Source organism: Pipistrellus kuhlii, unplaced genomic scaffold, assembly GCF_014108245.1.
Source record: "Pipistrellus kuhlii isolate mPipKuh1 unplaced genomic scaffold, mPipKuh1.p scaffold_m20_p_14, whole genome shotgun sequence".
Classification (NCBI taxonomy): domain Eukaryota; kingdom Metazoa; phylum Chordata; class Mammalia; order Chiroptera; family Vespertilionidae; genus Pipistrellus; species Pipistrellus kuhlii.
In genome coordinates, this window is record NW_023425449.1 from 45854236 (window position 1) to 45861751 (window position 7516).

General features: G+C 54.8%; 1 long non-coding RNA gene across 1 annotated transcript; it reads left to right on the forward strand.

The window, feature by feature from the left end:
- Positions 1 to 769: 769 nt before the first annotated feature.
- On the forward strand, positions 770 to 4025 carry LOC118718480. The gene is made up of 3 exons (XR_004987832.2): positions 770 to 780; positions 1960 to 1961; positions 3663 to 4025. It is a non-coding gene; the product is annotated as an uncharacterized LOC118718480 (long non-coding RNA).
- The last annotated feature ends 3491 nt before the right edge of the window (positions 4026 to 7516 follow it).

A 7516-nucleotide genomic window follows, 5' to 3' on the forward strand; every position in this document is an offset into this window, starting at 1 on the left:
TAAAGGCGTTAATAACATGCCTGTGCCCAGAACAGAAGGAACAACAGCCCTCGAGGGCTGCCCACCAATGAGGCCGTAGTGTGGCCCTCAGCCGCTTCATCTGCCAACAGGCTCAGCTGCTGTCGCCTTCTGCCCCCCCTTCCCATGGGGGCAGTTCCTACTTCTCACCCAGCTTCACGGTCTGGGGACGAAATGTCCCCCTGAGGCCCCTCTGGAGAGCAGGACTGGCAGGCGCTGCTGCAGCTGGAGTCCAACCTGGGACCAGCCCTGCCTCCCAGGCCCAGGCCTGCTGTGCCCACAGGCCCTCTGTGCCCTGAGGAATGGAACTGATTAGACTCACAGCGGGAAGGACCCTGATACACAGAGCCAGGAATTCTGTAAGGATAAAAGCAAGGCGTGTTTCCATTGATGGTGTGCACGTCTGTTCTCTGAGCAGCCTGGCTGGTTTTTTTGGGTTCTGGGGTGCCGCTGTGCTCACCCCCCACGGGTCCTGTCAGTGGGTTTGCCCGCATACCCAGTGGCACACGGGCACACCGGTGGAAGGCTGTGTCCAGGACAGACAACCATTCCTCTACATCAGAGCCCTCTGAACTCCCTACACCCTCTTTATTTTTCTTGTATTAAAGTCCTTTTAATGCTTACATCCACCTGTTTTGTGCCCCTGGCAGTAAGAAAGGTGAGGGGGGGGGGGGCACATAGCCGTGCAGGTAACCCCGGCTGGAATGCAGTGATGGGACAGGTGTGGCCATTCAAGAGGGCGTGGCCACCCGTGCTGCTGGGGTTGGAATTACTTTCATAATCAAAATAGTGAGGACATGTGGTGGCTTCCTCTGCCTGGCAGTGAAAACTCAGCAATGCTCCCTGCAGACCCTTACCAGGCACCCGTGTTCGTGTTGTTTCGTGGGAAGACTGGGATGAGGGCCTGTTACTAGTCAGGCCAGGGCCCTGCACTGCGCGCCGCGTCAGCGAGTTCTCTTCTCGCCTGGACCACCAGGCTTATGGGGAGCGAGTGATAACGTTCCATGTAAGCAAGTTGCAAATCTCCAAACACTTCCTATGAGGCAGGCCATCCCAGTAACAGCTGGTGACAGCCCATCAGCAAGGACATACATGAGACTGAAAGGTGGAAGCTGATTCAGCCCCCTTTGTCTCAACTAGACCATGGGCGTGTGGCTCTGACCTTTCAAAGCTCAAGGTCCCCAGCCTCCTGGGATCTCTGTCTGTACCTCTCTGCTAGTGAAGACAACAGGCCCAAGTAAATCAATTCTTTCCTTCTAAATTCTTAAAATTAGAACCTCCTGAATAGAACAGTTCAGTTTTTCTCCTGTATGCATTTATTTACTTTTTAATTATATACTGAGTATTTCAAACTTTTTTGAGATCTCATTCTAAAATCCTCATCCCCTCTCTTCCTTTCCACTCTTATCCTGACCCAACCTTGTCATGTGACTGCTTTTTCACAAATTCTTCATCAGGTCCATATCCAGCCCATGGAGTCTAAGCCACTCCACACACAAGGCCCTGAGGTCAGGCCTGGAGGGGGTGCATTCCTAGTTGATAAATGACAGCAAGGAGGAAGACTAGGAAGAGGACAGTGAGGAGGAGTATGGTGAGGAGAGGATGGTGAGGGGAGTATGGTGAGGAGAGGATGATGATAATGAGGAGGAGGATGGTGAGGAGGAGGAGGAGGATGGTGAGGATGATGATGAGGAGGAGGAGGACAGTGAGGAAGAGAATGGTGAGGAGGAGGAGGAAGGTGAGGAGAAGGATGGTGAGGAGGAGGAGGGTAAGAAGGAGGATGGTGAGGAAGAGGATGGTGAGGAAGAGGATGGTGAAGAGGAGGCTCCTTGTGGGGTTAATGCTGCTCTGATAAACTGAACTAAGTATAAAGAGAATGTCTGACCTAAATATCAGCAATCAAAGTGAAGTAAGAAAATACTTTTTCTGTGAAACTCCCAGAAGTCCTTGTTAAACAAGGAGAGGTACCAGCTCACCCACCCATTAGTCCCTTTTCTCGAAACAAGTGCCAGGATTTAACGCAGCATCTTGTGTGTCCAAACTGTGGCTGGATGGGACTGGAATGGGACGATGTCACATGAAAATGTTTCCTTTTTCATCTTCACCCAAACTGAGTCTCCCAGCCAAAGCGTCTCTCTGAGCTCTCAAACTGCACCAGGGTCAGGACACTCACCGCAGCTCCGGGAAAGCCTTCCTGGTCACAGCTCCCAGCATGTGCCTCGGAGGTCAGCACAGGCAGGACTGACCACTCAGCCAGAGCACTGTCCTCTTCCCCCTTAATTATCAAATAAAAAATGACAGCAGCCACCCAGCTATCATGGCTCAGAAGTTGAGTGTTGACCTATGAACCAGATGTTGGTTCAATTCCTGGTCAGGGCACATGCTCAGGTCACAGATTCGATCCCAATAGTGGGGCGTGCAAGAAGCAGCTAATCAATGATTCTTATCATTGATGTTTTTATATCTCTCTATCTCTCTCCCTTCCTCTCTAAAATCAATAAAAAATATGTTTTTTAAATTGAGAGCAGCCAATAGAACAATAGCCATCTACTGTGAATGAATCAAAATTATGCCTTTATTTGGTCAGAATGGTAAAAACTATAATGTCTTGTTGGTGTCAGAGCCTCAGTGATGAGCTTGTGGGCCATGAGATGGAAAGGTTGGACATCACTGCCCCAATAAGACAAGCTGCCTACACAGGCATGTGGCCCAGCCCTCCTGTGCCATGCTCACATCTGTGACCTTTTCCCATGAACTTCTGAGTTGCTGTTTACTTGGTTAAAGAGTAAGATATTACCGTCAGTCAGAACCACATATTCCCTTGTCACCAGCAGGGAACCCTCCACAGATCCGGTTCCCTAGCAGCCCTGTTGCCTGGTGACTCATGCCAGGAACTCGCCGGGCACTTGAGTCTGTGATTTGCTGGAAATGCAAACATTTCATTCAACTTAAATTTTGATAGGAACATGCACCACCTGTATTTCTCCACCAACAAAATATGGCAAAAAGACTATAAATCAGCACTGAGTTACACAGTTCTTTATTTTAGGAAAGAAAAACATGTACAAAACAATTATTTCTGAACTAGACTGGCATTTGCAGTGTAGAGGAGTTTCAGGGCAGCCACTGTATTCATTGTCCAAGGTCACAGCACTGACAGTGGGAGGGGCTTAAGCTCTGAGCCTGAAGGTTCTGCCCCGCCCACTGCTGCCAGAGCAAAGGCAACATGGCTCCCCTGGGTGTCTTCTTCAAAAGGTTTTTTCCTAATCCTCACCTGAGGGTTTTTCCACTGATTTTCAAAGGGAGTGGGAGGGTAGGGGAGAGGGTGAGAATAACACATTGATTGGTTGCCCGCAGAACACACCCTGACAGTGCCTGGGGAGCGAAACTGCAACTGAGGTACGTGCCCTTGACCAGGAATCAAACCCGGATCCTTCAGTCCATGGGCAGATACTCTATCGGCTGAGCCACGCTGGCTAGGGCCAAAGTTTGTCTTAGTATATACACGTGTCCACCTCAAAGCATCCTAGTGCATTTCTTTTTCTTACTGCAGCTAGACTTATAACCCAAGGACATCACTCAGAATCTACCTGACAACCTATTGCTTGCTCCCTGTTGTGTCTTAATTGTCTGCCTGCAAGGAGCCAAGATAAACAGTAATTAATATAAATGTGAGAAGCCTGATCAGAAGGCTGAATGGGGCTTTTTGATATTCACAGGGATGAATATCTGCATTTTATTACCTACTGCTAATGACTCCATGGCATAAAGCAAACTCCCCAAACCTGATACTCTTACTGTTTACCAAACATCACCTTTGGCATGTCTGTTTGCATTCCTAAAAGGCAATTGTGTATTCTAGTAAATAAAAGCAGATGTGAACAGACTCAGTGGAATTTGGTCCCTTGTACCAAGATCATAACTGGCTTCCCCCATAATTTCCAAATTTATATTTCTTGTCTTGTATAATTAATTTGTGCGTCAGCCCTTTCTCCAAGTCTTTGAACCTGAGACCACCTGGGCCGTGGCTTCACATTTGGCACCTTGAACTGGGACCTGGGACTTGGAGAAAAAGAATTTGCCTGATCGATGGTGGGAGATTAACTGCATGCAAAACTCATGTTAGCTGCAGAAGCCCGCGGGTCCATAAGTGCTCAAGTAATTTCTTTTGTTTCAGCAAGATCATAATGGGGCAGAATTCATCAAAAGGGGATTTTCTTGTACTTTTGGCTTACATGCTCAAGGATAAGGGAATTGCAATGTCAGAAAATCTTCTTTCACAGTTGCTACAGATTATTAAAGAATATAATCTATGGTTTTCTGACAATAGTACATTGGATGTTGAATGTTGGGAAAGAGATCTAAACCTGCACTTCTGGAGTGAGTTGAATAAGGGAATCTGCTTTGGGTCTGGCAGGGTGGACTTGAGCCTAGGCTGCTGACCTGGTAAAGGCTGCTCTGAGCACCAAGTTTCCATTCATTGGTCACAGCAACCATGGGACACGGGTGCTGATATGAACTTTAAATACAATGGGCCTCAAATATTTGGAATGCTACCTTCTGTTTTTCATTATTTAAATCAAGAACCTTTTAGAAAGTAACAAAAATATTGTTCCTTCAGTGGGTCCCACTGGTTTTACTAGCAAAGGGCCTGTCAGGGAACCTCAAAGAGTGTTAGTTAACATGGGTCAGAAAGCTGCCTCTCAGGGTTCTGCCCATCAGCACCGTGTAGCTTGGCGCCTGCAAGGATGGTAGCAAGAGGGCTGACTGCCCTGTCTCAGGGCCGCCAGCTGATCCTCTGGGCCCCACCTGTGCCGGTGGCCCATCTGGTGTTGGGTCTGCAGAGGCGCAGGCCAGCAAGGACACGGCAGTTTGCACACCTCCTGCGGGCACTTCTGTGCTCCCTGTGGGGACTGTCAGAACAAACTGCCCGGGGTTCATGGCATTTTATATTCAACCCTCAGCCCGTCCCTTCCCGAGCCCAGGGAGAGCGGGGCTGACAGCAGGGGCATGGCCACAGCCCTTAAAGTCACTTCCCACTCCCTGGGGGCAACCTTGGGGCCCAGGGCACTGGTTCATCTCAGCAAGTCTGACACCTGGCTAAGGACTAGACTCAGAAAAAAGATGGATGAGCTGCTTTACTTCAATGACTAGAGTGAGACACTATTTTGCTAACGTTGTTCCTTTAACACACTTTTTCTTTAATATTGTGCACTGCACACAGCCTAGGCATCAGCCTTCGCTGCCCCTTTCACCTGTTTGTTTTCTGACAGATGGACATTCTCATGCTCAGGGCCAAAGGTGGGAGGAGCTGGCAGGTCTGCCCAGTCCCGCTGGAACCTGGTGCTTCTGAGAGACAGGTCCAGGCTAGTGCAGGGCCCAGGCAGAAGACATGGGGCGCAGGCGGAGGACAGGGGCCCAGACAGAGGACAGGGGGCCCAGACAGAGGACAGGGGCCCAGACAGAGGACAGGGGCCCGGGCAGAGGACACGGGGCCCAGGCAGAGGACAGGGGCCCGGGCAGAGGACACGGGGCCCAGACAGAGGACAGGGGCCCAGACAGAGGACACGGGGCCCAGGCAGAGGACACGGGGCCCAGACAGAGGACAGGGGCCCAGACAGAGGACAGGGGCCCAGACAGAGGACACGGGGCCCGGGCAGAGGACAGGGGCCCAGGCAGAGGACAGGGGCCCAGACAGAGGACAGGGGCCCAGGCTGAGGACAGGGGCCCAGACAGAGGACACGGGGCCCAGAAGGAGGACACGGGGCCCAGACAGAGGACACGGAGCCCAGACAGAGGACAGGGGCCCAGACAGAGGACACGGGGCCCAGACAGAGGACAGGGGCCCAGGCAGAGGACAGGGGCCCAGGCAGAGGACAGGGGCCCAGACAGAGGACAGGGGCCCAGACAGAGGACAGGGGCCCAGACAGAGGACAGGGGCCCAGGCAGAGGACACGGGGCCCAGGCAGAGGACACGGGGCCCAGACAGAGGACATGGGGCCCAGACAGAGGACACAGGGCCCGGGCAGAGGACAGGGGCCCAGACAGAGGACAGGGGCCCAGACAGAGGACAGGGGGCCCAGAAGGAGGACACGGGGGCCAGACAGAGGACAGGGGGCCCAGAAGGAGGACACGGGGCCCGGACAGAGGACACGGGGCCCAGACAGAGGGTACGGGGCCCAGACAGATGACACGGAGCCCAGACAGAGGACAGGGGCCCAGACAGAGGACATGGGGCCCAGACAGAGGACACAGGGCCCGGGCAGAGGACAGGGGCCCAGACAGAGGACAGGGGCCCAGACAGAGGACAGGGGGCCCAGAAGGAGGACACGGGGCCCAGACAGAGGACAGGGGCCCAGGCAGAGGACACGGGGCCCAGACAGAGGACAGGGGCCCAGGCAGAGGACAGGGGGCCCAGAAGGAGGACACGGGGCCCAGACAGAGGACACGGGGCCCGGGCAGAGGACAGGGGCCCAGACAGAGGACAGGGGCCCAGACAGAGGACAGGGGGCCCAGAAGGAGGACACGGGGCCCAGACAGAGGACAGGGGGCCCAGAAGGAGGACACGGGGCCCAGACAGAGGACAGGGGGCCCAGAAGGAGGACACGGAGCCCAGGCTGAGGACAGGGGCCCAGGCTGAGGACAGGGGCCCAGGCTGAGGACAGGGGCCCAGGCAGAGTACACGGGGCCCAGACAGAGGGTACGGGGCCCAGACAGAGGACACGGGGCCCAGACAGAGGACACGGGGCCCAGGCAGAGGACACGGGGCCCAGAAGGAGGACACGGGGCCCGGGCAGAGGACACGGGGCCCAGACAGAGGACGACGGGGCCCAGGCAGAGGACAGGGGCCCAGACAGAGGACAGGGGCCCAGACAGAGGACAGGGGCCCAGACAGAGGACAGGGGCCCAGGCAGAGGACACGGGGCCCAGAAGGAGGACAGGGGGCCCAGGCAGAGGACAGGGGCCCAGAAGGAGGACACGGGGTCCAGGCAGAGGGTACGGGGCCCGGACAGAGGACAGGGGCCCAGACAGAGGACAGGGGCCCAGACAGAGGACACGGGGCCCAGACAGAGGACACGGGGCACAGACAGAGGACACGGGGCCCAGACAGAGGACACGGGGCCCAGGCAGAGGACAGGGGCCCAGAAGGAGGACTGGGGCCCAGTTGGAAGCCATTCTGTCCAGCCAGGCTGCAAGGTCACAGTGAGGCTGTCACCGGTGGGGAGCTCAGAGATGCACCTGTGAGCATGAAACACGCTGCTGGGCTGAGCCCGGTGGGGCCTCTGCGCCGTGCCCTCCCGGCCGCCTGGTCCCGGAGTAGGAGCGGCTGCAGAGGGAGCAGCCCTGGCCCGCGCCTTGTGCCCCGTCATCCCCACCGAGGCCAGCCTGCACACCCCACGATTTGTAAAAACTCCCGACATGGAGCACCGGAAGGCAGAGGCCAGTGGGGTGCCCCGGCCTTCGTGGCAAGTAATTTCTTTCTTTGGAGCCAGGAGCC